The 22343-nt window shown below is 45.9% G+C and overlaps 1 long non-coding RNA gene across 2 annotated transcripts; it reads left to right on the top strand.

Annotated features, from left to right (window-relative positions):
• Nucleotides 1–53: 53 nt before the first annotated feature.
• On the top strand, nucleotides 54–18030 carry LOC116538857. 2 transcript variants are annotated; one of them, XR_004263807.1, is made up of 2 exons: nucleotides 54–171; nucleotides 17926–18030. It is a non-coding gene; the product is annotated as an uncharacterized LOC116538857 (long non-coding RNA). The 2 variants fall into 2 exon arrangements; XR_004263806.1 differs by lacking the exon at nucleotides 54–171 and adding an exon at nucleotides 2951–3637.
• Nucleotides 18031–22343: the final 4313 nt, after the last annotated feature.

Here is a 22343-nt window from a genome sequence, read left to right as displayed (position 1 = left end):
TCCCACCCAACTCACCACCAGACCCTGTGGATTCTCTCCAGGCCCACCTTTTAGGGTGACAGAAATCGGCTTGAACCACATCTGTGTTGCGCCTTCGGATTGGGGTGCGCGCTCTTCAGATTGCCAGAGGCTTCACGGCTTGCTGCTGCATCCCCAGCTCTGGGGACCCGGGTCAGCTGCTGTCGTGTACTGGGCTTCGCTGATGTGCTTTTTACAGTGAGGAAATAGTTCTTTGCCCCATCAAGTGTGCAGGAAGGAAAACTGGGCAGAGAGGTCTGCCTATCTGAAGAAAAAAAAATCAGAAATGATTTTCTTCATGGGAGATAAGGCAATTTCTAAGGAGCATGCAACCAAAATGCATTGTGTGTAAAGTGTGTAATACCTAAATTTTTTTGTTTGTTTTGAGATGGAGTCTCGCTCTGTCGCCCAGGCTGGAGTGCAATGGCACGATCTCGGCTCACTGCAACCTCCGCCTCCCGGATTCAAGCGATTCTCCTGCCTTAGCCTCCCTAGTAGCTGGGATTACAGGAACCTGCCACTATGCCTGGCTAATTTTTGTGTTTTTAGTAGAGACAGGGTTTCACCATGTTAGTCAGGCTGGTCTCGAACTCTTGACCTCAGGTGATCTGCCCGCCTCGGCCTCCCAAAGTGCTGGGATTACAGGTGTGAGCCACTGTACCTGCCATATCTAATAGTTTTTATATTCAGCCCATGTTATACATTTTTGCCACCTGTCTGGCCACTGTAGGGTCTGGAGGTTGCAGCCCCTGGGTTAGAGTAATCCCAGAACAGACTTACAGTGAGATGGGGGTGGGCGTGGGCAGAGGGAGAGGAAGAGTCAAGCCATTTAGATAACTTGGATTTACTCTCCAGTCCCCAAAAGTCAGGAAGGGGGCACATAGGTACTACCTCCTATCAGACTCGTAATCATTGCCGCTTCCGTGCACCTCCCTCTGTTTCCCACCCAATTCCCATAGACTGGGCGCATCCGCTGTCTCCTGTCCACAGTGTAAGCTGCAAAGCCTTGAGTTGTCTCTCAAGCCTCAACCACCCAGGTCCTATTGAAATGATTATGTGGTTTTTTTTTTCTTTAAACTGTTAATGAAATGAATTGTATTAATTAATTTCCTAATAATAAATCAGCTTTGCATTCATAAGATAAACACAAGTTCATCATAATACACTGATTGATTTTTTTTTTTTTTCGAGATGGAGTCTCGCTCTGTAGCCCAGGCTGGAGTGCAGTGGTGCAATCTCAGCTCACCACAACCTCCGCCTCCTGGGCTCAAGCAGTTCTCCTTCCTCGGCCTCCCAAGTAGCTGGGATTACAGGCATCCAACACCACACCCTGCTAATTTTTTGTATTTTTAGTAGAGACAGGTTTTACCATGTTGCCTTGAGTGCTCTCGATGCCCTGAGCTCAGGCAATCCGCCTACCTCGGCCTCCCCAAGTGCCGTGACTATAGGCGTGAGCCACCGCACCCGGCCTATACTACATTTTTCAATTATTGTTGTCGCTGAATTCACTGTACTAATAATTTTCAAGAATTCTTGGAATCTATGTTCGTAGGTAAAATTGACGTGAAAGTTTTCTTTGTTGTACTGTCTTCATCTGATTTTCAAGCTTACGCTACCCGAATGAGGTAAACTGACAGGTGTTGACTGTGTTTCTCCACTGTGGAGTAGAAATCTGGGCAAGCTTAAACTTACTTGTTCTTTGAATGTTTAGCCAAATTGGGATTTGGTTCATCCCACTATCTTCCAGAGAGGGCTGGGCTGTTAATTTGGTGAATTCCAAATTCACATACCTGGAATTGTCATCTGGGACAAATGTTTTCTTTATAGGAAGATTTTAAACCACTAAATTAAGGACCTTTCAGGTTTTCTATGTTTTCTTGAGTCAATTTTAATAAATTGTGTTTTTCTAGGAATTTTGCGATTTTGTTTAAGATGTTGCATGCATTGGCATACGGTCACTTATAATAGTCTTGCCATATTTAATATTATCCACGGACTCTATGAAGCACCTAGAATTATGTCCCTTTTTTCATCCTTAATATTGCTTATCTGTGCTCTCTTTTACGTCTTAAACTTATAAGAGATTTGTATAATTTTTTTTAGTTCTTTCCAGAAATAATCCTTCGTCTTTGATTATCTTCCCTACTTGGGTTTGTTTTCTTTTCTTTTTTTTTTTTTTTTTTTTGTGACATCTCACTCTGTTGCGCAGGCTGGAGTGCAGTGGCATGATCTCAGCTCACTGCAGCCTCCCATATCTGGGTTCAAGCAGTTCTGCCTCAGCCTCCCAGATAGCTGGGACTATAGGGGCATGCCGCCATGCCCAGCTAATTTCTGTATTTTTTAGTAGAGATGGAGTTTTGCCATGTTGGCCAGGCGGGTCTTGAACTCCTGGTCTCAAATGATCCACCTGCCTCAGCCTCTCAAAGGGCTGGGATTACAGGCGTGAGCCACCATGCCCGGCCATTTACGTTTGTTTTCTACTTTGTTAATTTCCGTTCTTAACATTTGATTCCTTTTACTGTCTTGGGGTTTATTCTGCTGTTCTTATTTTCATTTGAAGCATTTGTTTTTTCTCCCTTTTTTTTTTTTTTTTTTTTTTTTAGAAAGAGTCTTGCTCTTTTGCCCGGGCTGGAGTGCAGGGAGGCCATCTCAGCTCACGGCAGCCTCCACCTCCTGGGCTCAAGCACTCCTCGTGCCTCAGCCTCCAAAGTAGCTAGGACTACAGGTGTGCACCACCATACCGAGCTAATTGTCTTTTTTGTAGAGACAGGGTTTTGCAAGTTTGCCCAGGCTAGTCTCGAACTCCAGGGTTTAAGCAATCCACCTGCCTCAACCTCTCAAAGTGCTGGGATGCAGGCGCGAGCCACCACGCCCGAATCATGAAGCATTTCTTATTTGCCAATACCAGCATTGAAGATTATAAACTCTCCTCTAAATACTGCTTTGGTTGGATCTCACAAGTCTTGATGTAGAACATTTTTGTGAATGCTCAGTTCTAAGTATTTTCTAATTTTAGCTGTGATTTCATTTTTGGACTACGAGTTGTTTAGATGTACTGTTTTTCCTAAAGTACAAGCATTGACTCCTTGTCTTTTGGTTATTAACATCTGACTTGTTTAGATTGTGATCGGGGAATACAGTCTGTGTACACATTGTGGTGGAAGCTATGACTACTGCACAGCTTCCTCTTCTGGAACGAAGGAGTTAGTCTCCCAGCTTCTGGGAGAGCTGCTGGAGGATGGCCCCAGCTGTCTGCTCTCCTAGGAAGTTATGTGGGCTAAGGAGATTGCCTTGCCCGATCAAGACCATGCTTCCTTCGATGAACAGCCTGCATGCAATGGCTGCTCAGGGTGGGAGTGTAAAAGACTGGTTTGCTACCAACTCAAGACCCTTCTGAAGGACGACCCAGCTCCAGCACTCTCCACGGAGCTGGCAGAGGCCTCCGTGGCATGGCATGGCAGCACACCTCTTCCTCCGCGCACACCTGCCGCATCCCATCCATTCCACAGGTGCCGATCCCAGCAGTGTTCCCTAATAAAATCCCTGCACCCCAGTCTGCATCTCAGAGCCTGGCTCCAGGAGATCCAGCCTACCGCCCCAATCTTTCACATGCATTGAGGTTAGTTATAATCTATGATATTTTGCAAACGTCCTATGCATGCTTGAAAAGAATGCGTTGGCCCCAATTTGGGGGTTTCACGTGCTACGTGTTGATTACATGAAACTTGTCATTGCGTTCCTCAAGTCTCTGGTTTTTTCACCACAATGGCCTAAAAATATCCCATCCTGAAGGTCGAGATGTCTATTCTTGTTCCTTCCATCTTTGCTTTATATTTTTCGCAGCCATGATCATATTGTATATAAACAGAACTGTTACGGCTTCCCAGTGAAATTGAGCCTTCCACCATTAACTAGTGACCCTTGTGCCTAATAATGCTTTTCTCCCTTAAAGTCTACTTTTACCTTATATTAGTATATCTGATGCAACTTTCTTTTAGTTAGTATTCACCTAGCATATTTTTTCTATGTATTTTTCTATACTTGGACTTTCAGCTGTTCTTGGTTCCTATGTTTGAGGTATGGGATTATGTTCTCTTGTAAACAGAACATAATCACTATGTTTTTAAAAATCATTCTGGAGCAGGTGCAGTGGCTGACACCTGTAATGTCAGCTCTTTGGGAGGCTGAGGCAGGGAGGATCACCTGAGGTCAGAAGTTCAAGACCAGCCTGGCTAACATGGTGAAACCCTGTTTTTACTAAAAGTACAAAAAATTAGCTGGCCATGTTGGCAGGTGCCTGTAATTTCAGCTACTCAAGAGCCTGAGGCATAAAGATCACTTGAACCTGGGAGGCGGAGGTTGCAGTGAGCCCACATTGTGCCATTGCACTCCATCTTGGGCAATAAGAGTGAAACTCCGTCTCAAAAAAAAAGAAAAGGCTCACACCTGTAATCCCAACACTTTGGGAGGCCGAGGCAGGCAAATCACCTGAGGTAAGGAGTTTGAGACCAGCCTGATCAACATGGAGAAATCCTGTCTCTGCTAAAAAGACAAAATTAGCTGGGTGTGGTGGTGCATGCCTGTAATCCCAGCCACTCAGGAAGCTGAGGTAGGAGAATCACTTGAACCCGGGAGGCAGAGGTTGTAGTGAGCTGAGATCACGCCATTGCACTCCAGCCTGGTGACAGAGTGAGACTCTGTCTCAAAATAAATAAACAAATAATAGTTAAAATAAAATTCATTCTGACAGTCGTCTTTTAACTAAAGAATTTAGTCCTTTAACATGAATTACTGATAACGTAAACTTAGATGGAGATTAATTTCCACAATGTGATTTCTATTCTGCTTTTCCTACCCTCAGCCCCCGTTCTTACCTTCCTTTGAATCATTTGAGATGTCTGTCTTCTTTCTCTTATCCTAATTTGTCTTTCTAATTATTTAGAAGTTGCAAGCTCTATGACTAGTTTTTAGTGCTTCCTCTGGCTATTTTAACACTGAGCACTTAACAAAGTCTAAACTTCATACATTTGCCTTCTCCCCAAATAATAGAAAGACATTCACAACTTGAATTTTGAGCATTTTCCCATATCAGATGGTATCGTCTAGTATTTTAGCACTGGCCCGTTTTTCATCGTAATTACACATTATTATTGTGGAGTCATAGACTCCATGTTTGTTGAGTTTTCCACCAAATATTTCCAGCGTATTTGCCCATCATTCCTTCTTGTATGCCTGGCCTTTTCTCTGGCATAATTTCGATTCTGTCTGAACTACATTACATTTATATTTTTCCTTAGTGAAGATCTTTCAGAGGTAAAATCTCACCGTTTCTATTTCACCTTCAGTCTGGAAGGATAGTAGAAAATTCTAAATTGACCGTTGGTTTTTTCTCAGTGCATGAAAGATATAATTTCACTGTGTTTCCATTGATGATAGTGATACATCAGCTATGAATTGAATTATTGATCCTTTAGAGATTTTTTTTTTTTGAGACAGAGTTTAGCTCTTGTTGCCCAGGCTGGAGTGCAATGGGGCCATCTCAGCTCACTGCAACCTCTGCCTCCCAGGTTCAAGTGATTCTCCTGCCTCAGCCTCCCCGGTGGCTGGGATTATAAGTGTCCGCCACCATACTTAGCTATTTTTGTAGTAGAGACGGTGTTTCACCATGTTGGGCCGGCTGGTCTCGAACTCGTGACCCTGTGTGATCTGCCCGCCCTAGCCTCTCAAAGTTCTGGGATTACAGGTATGAGCCACTGCCCCTGGCCAGATGCTTTCAACATCTTCTCTTTTTTTCTGATGTTCCATAGTTTTCTTGGGATGTATGTAGATAGGAATTTCTTTTTATTTATCTTGCATGGGATTCACTGGGCTTCCTGGATCTTAGATTTGTTATGTACAACGATTTCACAAAAGTATCAGCCACTACTTCTTCATGTATTGCCTATTCCCCTATTTGGTTAGCTCCTTCTAGAACTCTAAATACATTTACATTAGGCCCTGTCTCTGAATTTTTCTGGATAATTCCTTTGGTTCTACTAGCTTATTAAACCTCTCTTTGGCTGTGTCTAATCTGCTGCTCATTCTGCGTATTTCAAATTTCAAATGTTATCGTTTTCACTTCTGTTTTATTTGATTCTTTTTCAAATCTGCTTGTTCCTTGTTCTTTTTTTTTTTTTGGTCTGAGATGAGTCTTGCTCTGTCTCCCAGGCTGGAGTACAATGGCATGATCCCAGCTCACTGCAACCTCCACCTCTGGGGTTCAAGCGATTCTCCTGCCTCAGCCTTCCAAGTAGCTGGGATTACAGGCACCCACCACCATGCCCCGCTAATTTTTTTTTTAATTTTTAGTAGAGACAGGGTTTCACCATGTTGCCCAAGCTGGTCTCAAACTCCTGACCTCAGTGATCCACCCCCATCAGGCCCCCAAAGTGCTGGGATGACAGGGGTGAGCCACCGCGCCCAGCTCTGGTTGTTCCTTATACGCTGTTATTCCCTGTTCATATTTCAAACTTCTCTTTTAAATCTTTGAAAACATAAAAATAGTTATTTTAAATATATATTCTGCATGTGATCATTTCAAACCTGAAAGCTCAAAGGTTCCACCTCTGTCTCTTGTTTCTGCTGGTCTTATTTTCCTTGTGGAGTTTGTTATTTTTCACTGTGAGCTGCTCATTTTCTTGGGAAATTTGTGGATGTTTCTATAAGGCTGAGATGGCAGCTAAAATTCCTCGAGGAAAGTTTAAGGCTTGCATCTGCAAGCTGACTGCAGGTACTATCAAGCAGGGGCCAGTTTAAATTTTCAACTTCAGTGTTTTTGAACCACACAAGTAGCAGGAATTCAAACTAAAAATCACGTGAGGGCCAGCTTGTGGTTACAGATTCTCAGTGGAGATATTTTTCTCTCAACCCAATGTCAAGGTCAGGGCAGGCAAGCTTCCTTTCTGTTCTCCTCTGCGGGGTGGGATTTGCTTTTCATTCTTTCTGACACTCTAGACATAGACCTTTTGGACTCTGGCTTTGAAGAGGTCTCCTGTTACATCCCCCCTCGGGTGAAGCCCAGACTTTGTCTCCTGTTCCTTGCACCTCACACAGCTATGGAAACACAGGCTCAAAGTCTCCAAGGCGTCCACCTTTGCTCCATTTTGCAAATCCATCACTCTTGCATTCATGCTAACTCAGCAATGTGTTAAAAAAAAAAAAAAGATTAAAGCAATATTTTATCCCGCATTTTGGTTATAATCAGGGGAGTGATTCAAGGTATCGAATCTGGCAAAGTGCCAGAAACAGAAGCTCTCTCTGAGAACTTTCCAGAGCGTGCCTTGGCCTTGGGTCTGCACTTCTCTTTCAACACACACAAGAGCGTATTCACAGACGTACCTGTGGGTTGCTGTTGCCGTTGCGTCTGCAGCCAGGAGGAAGGGAGAGTTCGGGGTTCTCGATCTTGATGTGGCCGTGAAACGGTGCAGACTCTTGAGAGATGTCTGGAGAGAGTGGAGTGGCGGAATGGCGGCTGTGATGATGGCGTTTGAGCACGTATTTGCACGTCACCCCGCTGTTAATCACAGCTTCCCCTCTGTACCGTGGAATGCATTTCAACCGGGATATGGTCACAGAAAGCTTCAAAACTGACCTGCAAAAAAAAAAGAGTTTTCATGCCACAAAATGAAAATACTTCTTGCCAGTTGGAATCACACCAACCAAAGCTGGGGCCTGTGGATCTCAGCAGCCCTAACCAGAAGGCCCAACCGACGGGCGTCAGGAGCCTGGCAGGAAAGCGCTGGACTGTCTGATGGAGCGTGGATGCTGCAACCCTCATCTTTCTTAAAATGGAAGCAATCCTGGTCCCTAAATATACACGGGTCTTTCAAAACCTTGCTCCTTCTCCCACCTACCTTCACACTTCTGACTCAAGGGGGAAAAATAGCCCTCCAGCAATTCATCTTCTTCACGGGCTGCCGGCAAACTTCTCATTTTTTTTCACAGCTGAGTTATTTCTGATCTATGTCCTGGCAAAAAGAAATATAGAGCAACGGTGGCGAGGAGACGTTTGGAAGCTGTGCCAAGCCAAACAGTGTCTAAAAGTCTACATCTGAGCCGCCAACCTTGGGAAAGTGTATTTTAACTCTACAAACACACACACACACACACACACACACACACACCCCAAAACCTTAAAACGTGTGATGTAAAACGAACTTAAAATGAGGGTCAGAAAGGAGCTCTCATGAGTTATAATGGGAGGCAGCCCTCCAGCCCCCGAACATGTGACCTCGCACACCCCTTCCGAAGTCATCAGAAGAAGCACAAAGCATTGCATCTCAGCAGGTCCCAGAGGCCCCTGGTGACAGCAGAACTTGGGAGGTGACAGATGAGCTTGTGAGCTCACCGCACTGGGACTGACGGCTTCTTCACCTCTTAGCCGGGTGCTCCTGGGCAATGCATTTGGCCTGAGCCTTCGTTTGCTGAACTGTGAAACTGATGCCAAGAAACCTACCTCGTGAGGTCAACATAGCAATCAGATAAAATTATATAGGTAATCCTACATAATCACAGCGGTTAGAAAGTTCTAATGCCTACTAAGTGCTCGTGATGACAAATGCCACATTTTTATGCTGTATTGATGCTTAGTAGATGATGATGATAACTGATGAAGTTGGTAATGATAAAGGAGGAGGAGTAGAAGAAATTGAATCTGAGAGAGAGAGACATGATTAAAGTCATTTAGGCAGAGAGCAGCTTTCTGTTGATAATTTCGCTGGCTTTTTTTTTTTTTTTTGAGACAGCATCTCACTCTATCGCTCAGGCTGGAGTGCAGTGGCGTGATCTCGGCTCACCGCAACCTCCGCCTCCTGAGTTCAAGCGCTTCTCCTGCTTCAGCCTCCTGAGTGGTTGGGATTACAGGCACCCGCCACCACACTTGACTAATTTTTTGTATTTTTAGTAGAGATGGGGTTTCACCATGTTGGTCAGGATGGTCTTGAACTCCTGACCTCAGGTGATCCACCCACCTCAGCCTCCCAAAGTGCCGGGATTATAGGTGTGAGCCACTGTGCCCAGCTGATTTCCCTGTTTTAAATGACCCTCCCCACCCCCTCCACCAAGCTCAGCCTTGAAGGGCTGTTGACATGGTCTGGCTGTGTCCCCACCCAAATTTCATCATGAATTCCCGCATGTTGTGGGAGGGGCCCAGTGGGAGGTAATTGAATCATGGGGGTGGGTCTTTCCTGTGCTGTTCTTGTGATAGTAAAGTCTCACAAGATCTGATGGTTATCATAAGGGGGAGTTTTCCTTCACAAGCTCTCTTTTTCTGCCACCAGCGCCATCCACGTAAGATGTGACTTGCTCCTTCTTGCCTTCCGCCATAATTGTGAGGCCTCCCCAGCCACGTGGAACTGTAAGTCCAATTAAACCTCTTTTTCTTTTGTAAATTGCCCAGTCAGATAAGTCTTTATCAGCAGCATGACGGACTAATACGGTGGTGTGGTGTTTCCAAGTGCAAGAAGTCTGAGGTGTGCCTTATGGAGAAAGCCCATGTTAGAGAAGCTTCATTCAGGCAGGAGTTAGAGTGCTGATGGCCATGAGCTCAGTGTGAATGAGTCAACAATATATATTAAATAAGGAATCTTTTTAAATTTTACTTTAGACTCTGGAGTACATGTGCAGATCATGCAAGATTGTTGCATAGGTACACTCGTGGCAAGGTGATTTGCTGTCTCCATGCCCCCATTACCTATATCTGACATTTCTCCCCACGTTATCCCTCCCCACCCTCCCTTAGCCCCAGCCACACGGATCCCAGGTGTGATGCTCCCCTCTCTGTGTCCACGTGTTCTCTTTGTTCAACACTTGCCTGTGAGTGAGAACGTGCAGTGTTTGATTTTCTGTTCTTGTGTCAGTTTGCTGAGAATGATCGTTTCCAGATTCATCCATGTCCCTACAAAGGACATGAACTCATCTTTTTTATAGCTGCATAGTATTCCATGGTGTATATATGCCACATTTTCTTTGTTCAGTCTGTCATTGATGGGCATGTGGGTTGGTTCCAGGTCTTTGCTATTGTAAACAGCACTGCAACGAACATTCGTGTGCATGTGTCTTTATAATAGGTATATACCCAAAGGACTATAAATTGTTCTAAATAAGGAATCTTTAAACAGAAACATACATGTGTTAAAAAGTTATGCATTGATCAGTTGGTGACAACACTGTGACCCCAGACTTGTAGGGACAAACCCTGGATTTCCCTCTTGGAGCAATGGCTTAGAATTGGCAAATTCAGCGTTTTTGGTGACTTGATAGACCAGAACAGGGGTGAATAATGACAGTAGGCTCTGCTTTCTTACATGCTTTCTCTGGAGATTAGTAGAGAAGATACTTCACTAGAATGAGAGCTAAATCAAGAAAGAGGAAAATATGGGATACGGGAAAAAGAGAAAGGCAAGGGGGTATCCCAGGCTGTTGGGGAAGGAGCCCCCAGACCTGGGGTGCCAGGCTTGGGCTTCCCTGGGTAGATGGGCATGAAGACCCCAGTGCATCTCAAAGCCCTGCCAGGAATGTTCGGGACTGAATTCGCAGCAGTTGTGTAGAGAACGATGCCAAGGAGAAACCAAGAAAATGATTTGCTGGGGTGGGTGTCGGGACTACAGCTGTGTGGGAAAGGTTAACAGAGGGGACAGCCATTCATTTGCTGCTGGAAGCCTTTTACATGAACTGGCTCATTGAAAGCAAGGCCAGGTGGAAGGCAATCAAGCAAGAGGCTGGGGAATTTGTCCAGGATCACAGCAGAAGGAGAACTAGAACCCAGGAAAGTGGCTCAGGACCTCATGCCCTTTACCACTGACAATGCCGGTGACCTGAGAGCAGGTCTGAGGTCGGAGGCAGGTGTGCACCGTGAGCGGGGGCCAGGAGGCAGTGGTAGCCTCACCTTCCAGAAAGAGAGGTCAGCCGATGAGGCTGACAACTAAAAAAAAAAAAAAATCAAGGTGGGGTCTCAGAGGCCAGGTAGAGTGGCTCACATCTGTAATCCCAGCACTTTGGGAGGCCGAGGCTGAGGCAGGCGATCACCTAAGGTCAAGAGTCCAAGACCAGCCTGGGCAACATGGCGAAACCCTACCTCTACTAAAAATACAAAAATTAGCCGGGTGTGGCGGTGGGCACCTGTAATCCCAGCTATTCAGGAGACTGGGGCAGGAAAATCACTTGAAGCCAGGAGACAGAGATTGCAGTAAGCAGATATCATCCACTGCACTTCAGGCTGGGCAATAGAGCAAGACTCTGTCTCAAAAAAAAAAAAAAAAAATGCAGTCTCAGAGGCAAATGACACAGGGTAAAAACAAAATAATTGGTTAAAGGAGGTGAAATAGTTGCCTCTAGGGAGGGGACAGGAGCTGGTGAAGGACAGGGACAGGGAACTGCTGTTTTTCTTAACAAACCTGGTGGAACTATTTGCCTGTATAAGTTTGATAAAAATACAAGCTAAGAATAAAGAGAAGAAATAAACACTGTTCCCTGATTCTAGACAAAGCCTGCAAGCCAGGGCTGCCAGGTGAGGCCCCGGGGGCGGGGGAGCCATGGCTTTTCGTGTTTGCCCTGGAGACTTCGTCTTTGACCTGGGAGACACCCTCTGGCCCTCCAACACCAAGCAGGCTGTGTGTGTCCCCAGATTGGTTGACGATCCCAGCAGGGAATCGCCTGCCTTTGGAAGACCCCATCTGCACCAACCTTCCTGCTCATGCAGGGGCTGCTGGGATTGACCTATCGATGTCAATTGCAAATGAGGGGTCCTCCCACAGCTGCTCAATCGACCCCTCATCCAAGACCAGTACTTCATAAAAGAAGCTGGGGTGGCAGAGGGCTGTCACCTCACATACTAATGACATAGGCACAGACACATGAGGTCCCCAAAAGACACCCCCAGCACCTGAGATCATAGAGACAAAGTCAAATCCACAGAGCGCTGGTGCCCCAGGGAGGCAGGGAACCCTCACCCCATCTCCAATCCCACCCCGGCCCCCACTCCCCAGTCCAGATGGGACTCCCTGCCTCTTTTCCTGATGTCCCCCACACTGACTCACTGTGGGCAGCAGCTTTTACATAAGAGTCCCAGGTGATGGTCCCCACAACAGATCATCTGAGACTGAGTATTAGGTGCCCCTGCATACCAGCCCCCCCTCTTTTTCTCTTCCTGTCAAACTCAGTAATGGAGGCAATCTCCTTCCTCTAGGAGTTTCAGATGCTGAGAGGCGCACTCTTCCTGTTACAGCTACCATAACTGTGTCATCTCATCTGTCCCTTAGCAATTTTTGAACCTCAGCACATTCAGCTAGTGGAATTAATGCTTCTCGCCTACTTCTCAGGGTTCCTTTGAGGGCCAAATGAATCATGCAGGCTGGGCTATTTTGGGAAATAAAAGGGTGAGAAATCCAAAGAATATTTTGAGGAACACAAGCAATCAGTCCTCTCGGGTATTAAAATAGATGATTAAGTCCCTGATTAAACCAGAGCTGGCGTGAATGGAACTGGCCAGGGAGCAGAGAAACATTCTCGTGTACATGAATTTAATACATGACCAAGCTGTCTTCAGTGGGTAAAGAACAATAGAAGGAGTAACCACTGAAAAGGCAGCTTGGATGCCTTCTTATCTTTCATAGATGCTGAAAAAAGAGACGATTTATCAAGCAAAGCAAACCCTAGGAGGGCTGGTCAAAAATACAAGTGAATATTGACTGGATCTCGAGAGGAATGGAAAGTCTCCGAGCTTTAAAATCATCAGGGAGATTTTTTTTTTTAAGGGGGAAGAAGAAGTGATGGACAACTATGTATATATATATTTTTAAAATTCCCATGCCATAGACCAGACTGAAAGTGAATGAATGGCAAAGGGTTAATATCAATAATCTGCGAAAACACTACACTGTCTGGTAAGAAAAGCCTTAAACCAACAGGGTTTTTATTTTCTTTTATTTTTTGGAACTTGACAAAATGATACCAAATTTCATCTGGAAAAATAAACATGTGAGACCAGCCAAGGAAATTCTGAGGAAAAACAAAAGTGGTGGAGGAGGACTGGCTTTACCAGATGTTAAAACATCCTAGGAAAGCACAGTAATTTTTAAAGTTTAGTCCTGGAAAAGAAGCAGGCAGCTCCATCCAGACCCGGGTGCAGAAATGGATGTAGGACTTCAGCACGTGAATGGGAGAAGGCGTTTCACATCAGAGGGGAAAGGTGCATCGTTAAAAGCCCGGCGCGGAGATAACTGGGTAGTTGGCCATCTGGAAAAAATAAAACAGAATCCCTACCTCACCCCCTACACCCAGATCAGTTCCAGATGGGTCCAAAATTTAAACCAAAAAATGAAACCATAAAAATTCTAAAAGAAAACATAGGTGAACTTACAATCTTTGGAAAGGAAAGATCTTTCTAAGCAGGATACAGAACCAGAAGCCACAATAAAATTCATTAGGGGAAATCAATGGGTAAGAAGTCCCAAGAATATTTTGGAAAAGATGGGGAATAAGCCCTCTCTGATATTAAAAAAAAAGATTAATGGGGAGAAACAGGCTTTCCTCCATAAACCAGTTCAATACGTGATAATGGTGTCTTCTCCAGACAATGAACAGTAGGAAGAATGATCAGATGGTGAAGTTGGGACATCACAAAAGGAAACTTAAGTTTAAGTCCATTTTCCACATATACTTAAGAATAAATTATTTATAAAGCAAATCAAATCTGAGAAAGGCTGGCCAAAACAATAAAGGAATATTGAACAGGACTCTGGAGGGATGAGAACCTTCCAAGCATCAAAATGATTGAGGAAATCACAAAGAAAAAGGAGAATTGATTCAACTATTTAGAAAAGACCTTTTGTCTCAAAAAAATCAAAGTCCCACAATTTTGACTTCATCACATTTTTTCATTTCTAGGTGAATAAAAGTATATACCAAATCAAGACAGAAGCTGAACAGGGACTGGCATTCACCAAATTAATTGCTTTAATTTAGAACACATCCATTCAAGTAAATGAAAGAAAGATATAAAACCTAACAGATAATTAACAAAACCTGAATATGAAAAGGCCATTCCCAGAAAAACAAATTTGAATGAGTGGTAGCCATATGGAAAATGTTCATGCTTACTCATCATCAAGAAACAATACTATGCCCTTTGGTGATAGGTTGAAAACCTATCAAAAGGGTCAAGATTTTTAAGTTTGAAAATACCCCAAATATATGGAAAAATAGCCGTTCTCAAACACTGGTTGTGGGAGTATAAATTGGTCTATTCCACTCCTTTTAATGGCTGTATAATACTCCATGTGTGGATGTAGCAACATGTATTCAACCAGTCCCTGTTTATGGACATTTAGGATTTTCTCCTCCCCATTAGTATAAAAAGTGGCACCAGGATGAGGATCCTTGGACACACACCTTTGCATCCATATGTAAATGCAGTTGTAGAAATTCTTGGCAATGGAATTTTGAAGTGAATGATGCTTTGCTGTGAAAATTTTTGACAGAAGTTTCCAAACTGCCTCCTATAAGGTTACGGTCATTTGCACTCTCACCAGTTGGATTTGAAAATATCTGTATTCCTATACCTTCTCCAGAAGTAAAACTTATAGCATTCATATTGTTTTGTTTTCATTAAGTATATGGATAGACAGATTTTTTTTTTAAGGCAGAATCTCACTCTGTTGCCAGGCTGGAGTGCAATGGCACAATTTCAGTTCACTGCAACCTCCGCCTCCTGGATTGAAGCAAGCCTCCTGCCTCAGCCTCCTGAGTGGTTGGGATTACGGGTGCCCACCACCATACTCAGTTAATTTTTGTATTTTTAGTGGAGACAGGGTTTCACCGTGTTGGCCAGGATAGTCTCAATCTCTTGACCCCGTGATCTGCCCACGTCAGCCTCCCAAAGTGCTGGGATTACAGGCGTGAGCCACCACGCCTGGCTCATTGGTAAGAGAGACAGAGAGAGAATGTGTGTGTGTGTGTGTGTTTTGAGACAGAGTTTTGCTCTGTCTCCTATGCTGGAGTGCAGTGGTGCAGTCTCGGCTGACTTCAGCTTCTGCCCCCTGGGTTCCAGTGATTCTACTGCCTTAGCCTCCTGGGTAGCTGGGATTACAGGCATACACCGCCACCGTGCCTGGCTAATTTTTTTGTATTTTTAGTAAAGACAGGGTTTCACCACATTGGCCAGGCTGGTCTCCAACTCATGACCTCAGGTGATCCGCCGTCCTCGGCCTCCCAAAGTGCTGGGATTACAGGCATGAGCCACAGCACCCCACTATTAAGTATATTTTATTAGAAGGGGCCATGGGGTGAGGTGAGTAGGGGAATTGTCGGGAAAATTGCAGACATTTTCCTTTCTTCACCTTTGCCACTTACCTGCCGTGAGCTCGTCAGCTCATCTTCTTCCCTCCCTGGGCATCCGTTTTCCCATCTGTGAAACAGGAGAATGAAATAAATTGACATTTTCCAAACTTACTCACCAAATGGCAAAGCTGAGTGACGTGATCTGACCTCTGTGTGTCTGTGGTGGGTGGGAGGCCGCCTCTGCCCACTCTTCCCTCCTACACACCAGAGAAGAAACCACACATCAGGGACTCCAGCCTGGCCCAGCTCAAGCATTCAGGACTTGGGTCTCATTCCCAAGCTGTCACTGAGGAAGGCTGGGAAGCCAATTCTGTCACAAAGGTGGTTACTTTCCTGCCATAAGTGAGGTTGGACCCCAGAGCTGCTTTTCCCGGTGTCTTAGCTGTGGGCTGTTCAAACACCAATCCTGCCCTGAACCATCTGTGGCTCCCTATTGCTTAGGGAATTAAGGCTACCTCCCTTCATTGATTCTGGCTTTGAGGCTCCAGATTCTGGCTCCAGCCTCTCTCCATGGTCCAGCCAGACACCCCGTCTCTGTCTCCTGCAAACCAAGCCTTGGACACACACTTTATCTAGGGGCTCCCCTCCTCCCGGCCTTTGTTCACCTGCAAGGCCTCCCATCCATCTCTAGTGACTTCCTTTACCACCAATGAACTGTGTGTGCCCTTGTACATAATCTGTAGGATGTCATGAGGTACAGGAATCAAAGGCCATAGGCTCATAACAAGGGAATCTATCAACTTTATCAAAGCTTTGTGAATCTTAGAGAATCTAAGAGAAAAAAAGCAAGCATATTCAAGGGCAAGTATAATTAATTACAATTAAGTTTGGGTAGATATACATGGGTGAAGAAAAAGACTGGAAGGAAACATAATACACCAAAATGCCCCAGGTCTTGAGTATCTTCAAGATAATAACGTTAATAGGGCAGGCACGGTGGCTCAGGCCTGTAGTCCCAGCACTTTGGGAGGCTGAGGCAGTTGGATCACCTAGGGTCAGGAGTTCAAGACCAGCCAGACCAACATGGCGAAACCCCATCTCTACTAAAAATACAAAATTAGCTGGGCATGGTGGCACACACCTGTAATCCCAGCTCCTCAGAAGGCCGAGGCAGGAAAATCACTTGAACCCAGGAGGCGGAGGTTGCAATGAGCCAAGATCGCGCCATTGCACTCCAGCCTGGGCAACAAGAGCCAAACTCCAACTCAAAAAAAAAAAAAAAAAAGCATTGATCACGGTGGTGATGATAGCTTACTCATGTTAAACACACCATGCAAGGAGAACGCCACACATTTTATATGATCTCTTTCCCTAATTTTCTATACTTCAAGTTCTCTGTAATTTATGTGTATAACTTTTGTCGTAAGAAAGATGCGTTGCTTTTTAACATATTAGAGTTAAATCATGATGGATGGAGAATTATTTTCGTGCAATGAAAAGTAGGTTCTGGATACAGGGGGCTAAAGTCAGACTCCTCCCACCTTCCAGATGAGGTTCCTAAGTTTCTTGACCCCCTCCTCTGCTGCCCCCTCCCCACAACCCTGCAGCCCCCCTGAAAACTGGGCCCAACAGTGGGCTCTCAGAAGAATGAAGCTAGCTCTTGTCAGAAGAATGAAGCTAGAACCCCAGGTCCCAGGAGTCCCCTCCCCTGACCTGTTTTAGGTGACCCAAGCTCTCACAGCCAACAGGCAGCAGGGTAATGGTCAAGAGCCCAGACCCTGGAAGTCAGACTCTCCGTGACCCTGTTTGTTGTATGCCCCTGTGTGAACTTGGCCAAGTGGCTCCTTCCTCTGTGCCTTGGTTTCCCCATCTGTAAAACAGCCATCATGGTAGAAGCCAGCTCCTTTGGAGACCTGGGTGAGGAGGAAACAGGATGAGTTCAGAAAAGTTCCATATCCGAGGTCTGGCTCACAGTAGGCCCTCAATACCCAGGTGCTGTCATCTTCATCATTATTATTTGTTGTTAATCTGTTGAAGGAATACTCAGAGGCAGCAGGCAGACATTCCCCCAAAAGTAAGCTCTTAAGAAGAAGCCCTCTGGACGCGGGCTTGGAAAACCGGAATGTTAAAAAGATAAATAAAGGCTCTCTGTAGCTGGACAAAGTCTGGGCGGACCAGAGGGGGCAGGGGAATCCGGCTGCCGAGAAGGATTTAAGCCCTGGACAATGGGCGCTGTCTGAGCTAACCAGGGCCGCTTCTTTGAGTCGTGAGAAGAGCTATTTTCTCCTTTAAAGCCTTAAAGAGCTATTAAGTTGGGCAAATCACTGTAAAAACAGCTGGAAACCTAAGTAGCAATTTAAACAGCCCATTGCCCTTCCATCCTGACGTAGAATGCGTTCTCTGGGGCAGACCGTCTCCAGGTCCGACTTTGCCAAGCCTAAGAGGATTGAGTGGGGGACCCTTCCCCAAGCTCTGAATGCAGCCAGAGCTTTATTTAGCAAATCCACAATTTCTACCCCCCCCCCTCCCTTTTTTTTTTTTTTTTTTAAGTAAGCAGACTGAACTCTCATTTTCCCTCTTTTCTCTCCCCAGTCTCCTTGAATCGGCCCATTCTTTCATTATGTGGAACTAATGAAGGCCTCGCAGAGTCCCCGCTCAGGAATAGGGCCCTTAAATAAAACATGTTTCATTGATCAACTTCAAAAAGTCTTTTAGGGGGGTTGGAGGTGGGAAAGGGAGGAGGTAGTTGGGATGGAGTGGAGCGGGGGAGGGTCTCCCAAGGCACCAGTGGGGGAAGCTGAGCCTGGCGAGTGACAGCCTGGGAGCTGGGGGAGGCATGCATAATGTCTGTTTCTGTCCCCTCGATCCAAAATCCGATCCACAATCCATTTGTTTGTTTTGTGGGTCGGTGATTCTGCAGGCGCCGAGACACGCCTGCCTGGAGCCTCCCCCATTCACCCACAGTGGATGGGAAGGGCTGGATCGCTTTAAATTTTTTATTTTATTTTTTCTTAATCTCCCCACAAGTAAAACTTTTGGCCAGCTGAACAGAACTCTGGACTTAGAGCAGTCCCCCGGGGAAAATGTGGCCGCCAGCTCTGGGCTCCTCTAACATCCGTTCCAGCAGCGTCCCTCAGGCATAGTGTGAGGGGGGAGACGCAGATGGCGGGACCCCCTGCCTGCAATGGATATTAAGCGAGCACCTACTATGTGTCAGGGAGCTCTATAGATTAATTTTACTTTTATGGTTTTTTTTTTAATTGTTTGAATTGCAAAAGCAGTGAATGCCAATCGCAAAGCCATTCCATGATGGTGTGAAGTACTCAGAAAACAGTAAAAGTCCCTAGCAGGGTTTTTTTTGTTTTTGTTTTTGTTTTTTTTTTTTTGAGACAGAGTCTTGCCCTGCCCCCCAGGCTGGAGTGCAGTGACACAATCTCGGCTCACTGCAACCTCCACCTCCTGGGTTCCAGAGATTCTCTTGCCTCAGCCTTCCAAGTAGCTGGGATCACAGGTGACTGCCACTGGGCCTCCCAGAGTGCTAGGATTACAGGCATGAGCCTAGAACACAAATCTGCTATGTCATGCCCTTGTCCCAAGCCCACCACTGCCAGGATAAAGTGGGAATCTCCACCCACAGCTTCACCTCCAGGCCCAACACACTATTTGCCATTTGTTCTGCTTCCCAGGTTGTTTCACATCTATTCCTCTCCTTGGAATGTTCTTAGTCTCCAAGGTACCTGTCAAAATCCTACTCATCCCACAAAACCCCACTTACCCCTCTGGTGAAACTTTATCTTCTAACACGTGCCTGTCCTGCTGAGTGGATGCCTCCCTCCTTTATCGCAAAACTGCACATGTTATGGACCTCAAATCCAGCCCCTATGTCTCCAAGAGGCGACTGTCTGCTCATTTCTATCCCCTAATAGACTCTGAGCTCCTGGAGAGCAGAAGCTATGCCCAGAACAGTACTTGGCATATAGTGGGTACTTGGTTAAATATTTGTTGAATGACGAAGTGAATGTTTCTCTAAAAGAATGTCACCCAAAGAAAAGCACAGAGGTTTGAAGATAGTTACTTTATGTGCACTGAGTTCTGTGGAATTGATTATCCAAGAGCAGAAACCCAAAGAGGACATTAAGGCTTGGTCACTAGTTTGGCAAAGAAGAGACTGCGAAAAATGCCATGTCTCTTTGGGTGCTGGTTAGGTGGTATCCTTCAGCAAGTCCTTCCTGGGTAGGTCATGATGGCATCCCTTCCCCCATTCCCCATACCCTTGAGGGTGTGACATTCTCCCTGCAAGGCCCAGAGCCAATGCCACCTTCTCCTGGAAGCCCTCTGGGAGGCACACAGCAAGTTCGCAAAAGAGGTTTCCTTTTGTTGTTGTTTTGTTTTGAGACGGAGTCTCGCTCTGTCACCCAGGCCGGAGTGCAGTGGCGCGATCTCAGCTCACTGCAACCTCTGCTTCCCAGGTTCAAGTGATTCTCCTGCTTCAGCCTCCCAAGTAGCTGGGATTACAGGTGCATGCCACCACACTCAGCTAATTTTTGTATTTTTAGTAGAGACGGGCTTTCGCCATGTTGGTCAGGCTGGTCTTGAACTCCTAACCTCAAGTCATTTGCCCACCTTGGCCTCCCTAATAGGCTGTCCTTTAATCAGTGAGGTGTCCACCTCCTTCCAGCAGATTTTGTGTTGCTTCAGTTATCCAGAGTCACAACCAATGACCTCTAAGCCGCTGGCTCATTTCACCCAGGCTGGCACTGCCTACACTATTCCTTACATATGTGTCTCTGGACTTATTCTATCCTGTCCATTAAGTTTATACCAGTATTTGTTGAGTGCCAGCTGTATGCCAGGCACCACGCCAGGAACTTTACATGTGTTATCTCCCCTTCATGAGCCCCAGTGATGGGAGTTTTTGTTTTGTATTACTTTGGTTTGGTTGAGGCAGAGTTTGCTCTTGTTGCCCAGGCTGGAGTGCCATGGCACAATCTCGGCTCACTGCAACCTCCACCTCCCAAGTTCAAGCGATCCTCTTGCCTCAGCCTCCCCAGTAGCTGGGATTATAGGCATGCGCCACCACACCCGGCTAATTTTTTGTGTTTTTAATAGAGACGGGGTTTCTCCATGTTGATCAGGCTGGTCTTGAACTCCTGACCTCAGGTGATCCACCCACCTCTGCCTCCCAAAGTGCTGGGATGACAGGCGTGAGCCACTGCGCCCAGCCGTGATGGGAGTTTTTTATTCTCATTTTTATATATGAGGAAGCCCAAGCTCAGAAAAGCTAAGTAACTTTTTGAGGACACACAACTGTTTAAGTGTGTGTCCATTCAAGTCCAAAACTAGTGTGTGTGGTTACGGGAGAATTGCAGTCTAGAAAAGATGAAGCAGGCCCTCCGGCTGGAATCTTGACTGCCTCCTGCAGAACTCATTGCTGGCGTCTCCTTCTCCAGCCTCAGGTTGATCATGGGCAGGGGCCGGGTCTCTTCCTGTGCCTCTAGTGTCTGCCACAGAGCCTGGAATGGAGTTCCTGCTTAGTCAGTTTCTTTCTACATGAAATGAATTATTTTCCATCTCTGCTGGGTACAATCCAACATCTGAATAGCTCTTTTTCTTTTTGTAATGACTCAGGTGGGACCAGCACAGCCTTGGGTGAGGGGACTTAATTTTTCTTGGCCTCAATTTCTCTGTCTGCAAAATGAAGGATATGAGATTCCCAAGATCAGCCTTTGACTATGAGGATCAAACAGGCTGATGGATATGACTGAGTCTGGCAAACCGTGAAGTCCTGCACAAAGCCCATTGTCACTGTCACCGTGACCTCTCCCAACTACATCATAAGCGCCAAGCTTGTTATCAAAGAACACAGCTAGCCTTGGGGGCAGAGAGCTCAAGCCCTTTGGTCAAGCTCTCCGCGGCTGGCCTTGACTCCCCGGCATTCCTCGGAGATAGGGCTGTCAGGCAAGAGACCATCAAGGCTTGTTGTGCGTGGGGTGCTGCGCCTGCCTGCAGCCCAGCATGGGCAGCTGTGGGGAGACTTTTATCATGGCGATACTTGCACCCTCCTCCCTTTATGCTGGGCACAGACTTAGAATTGAACTAGACCTGTCTGGGCGTGGTAGCTCACACCTATAATCCCAGCACTTTGGGAGGCCAAGGCGGGTGGATCATGAAGTCAGGAGTTCAAAACCAGCCTGGCCAATATGGGTAAACCCTGTCTCTACTAAAAATACAAAAATTAGTTGGGCGTGGTGACATGTGCTTGTAGTCCCTGCTACTCAGAAGACTGAGGCAGGAGGGTTGCTTGAACCTGGGAGGCGGAGGTTACAGTGAGCCGAGATCATGCCGCTGCACTCCAGCCTGGGTGACAGAGTGAGACTCCATCTCAAAAAAAAAAGGTATTGAACTAGACCTAACCTGGGACCAGAGAAGGATTAGCATCTTCCATTCAAAACAGCAAACTGGGGCAAGGCCCCAGAGGATGGGAAAGCTGTGGATCGCTGGGAGAGAGCCCATAACTTCTTCCTGGATCCTGGGAGACCCCCCCAACCACCGGGATGTCACTGAGCAGCAGCACTGCTTCCTATTTCTATGTCGTCACTTCCACTAACTAACCTTAGGAAACATGGTTAAGGGGAATCCAGGCAATAGGGTCCTCCTGAGTTCATGGGATTCTCCCACCTCAGCCTCCCAAGTAGCTGGGACTACAGGCACATGCTACCACAATGATTTATTTTATTTTATTTTTATTTTTATTTATTTATTTTTATTTTGTATTTTTTTGTAGAGTCTCACCATGTGGCCCAGGCTGGTCTTGAACTCCTGGGCTCAAGCACTCCTCCTGCCTCAGCCTCCCAAAGTGCTGGGATTACAGGCGTGAGCCACCATGTCCAGTCAAAAATCCAGGAAAATACCTATTTTCAGTACCTTCTCTGTTGGACTACTTGCTAGGCACTAAAGGAAAAAAAGAAGAAAGTAGACTAGTGACCCCCTAAATTATTGATGCCCCCAAA

This window comes from Sapajus apella, unplaced genomic scaffold, assembly GCF_009761245.1.
Source record: "Sapajus apella isolate SASKATOON/1434 unplaced genomic scaffold, GSC_monkey_1.0 scaffold123, whole genome shotgun sequence".
Classification (NCBI taxonomy): Eukaryota; Metazoa; Chordata; class Mammalia; order Primates; family Cebidae; genus Sapajus; species Sapajus apella.
This window is presented reverse-complemented; position numbering and strand designations above follow the sequence as displayed.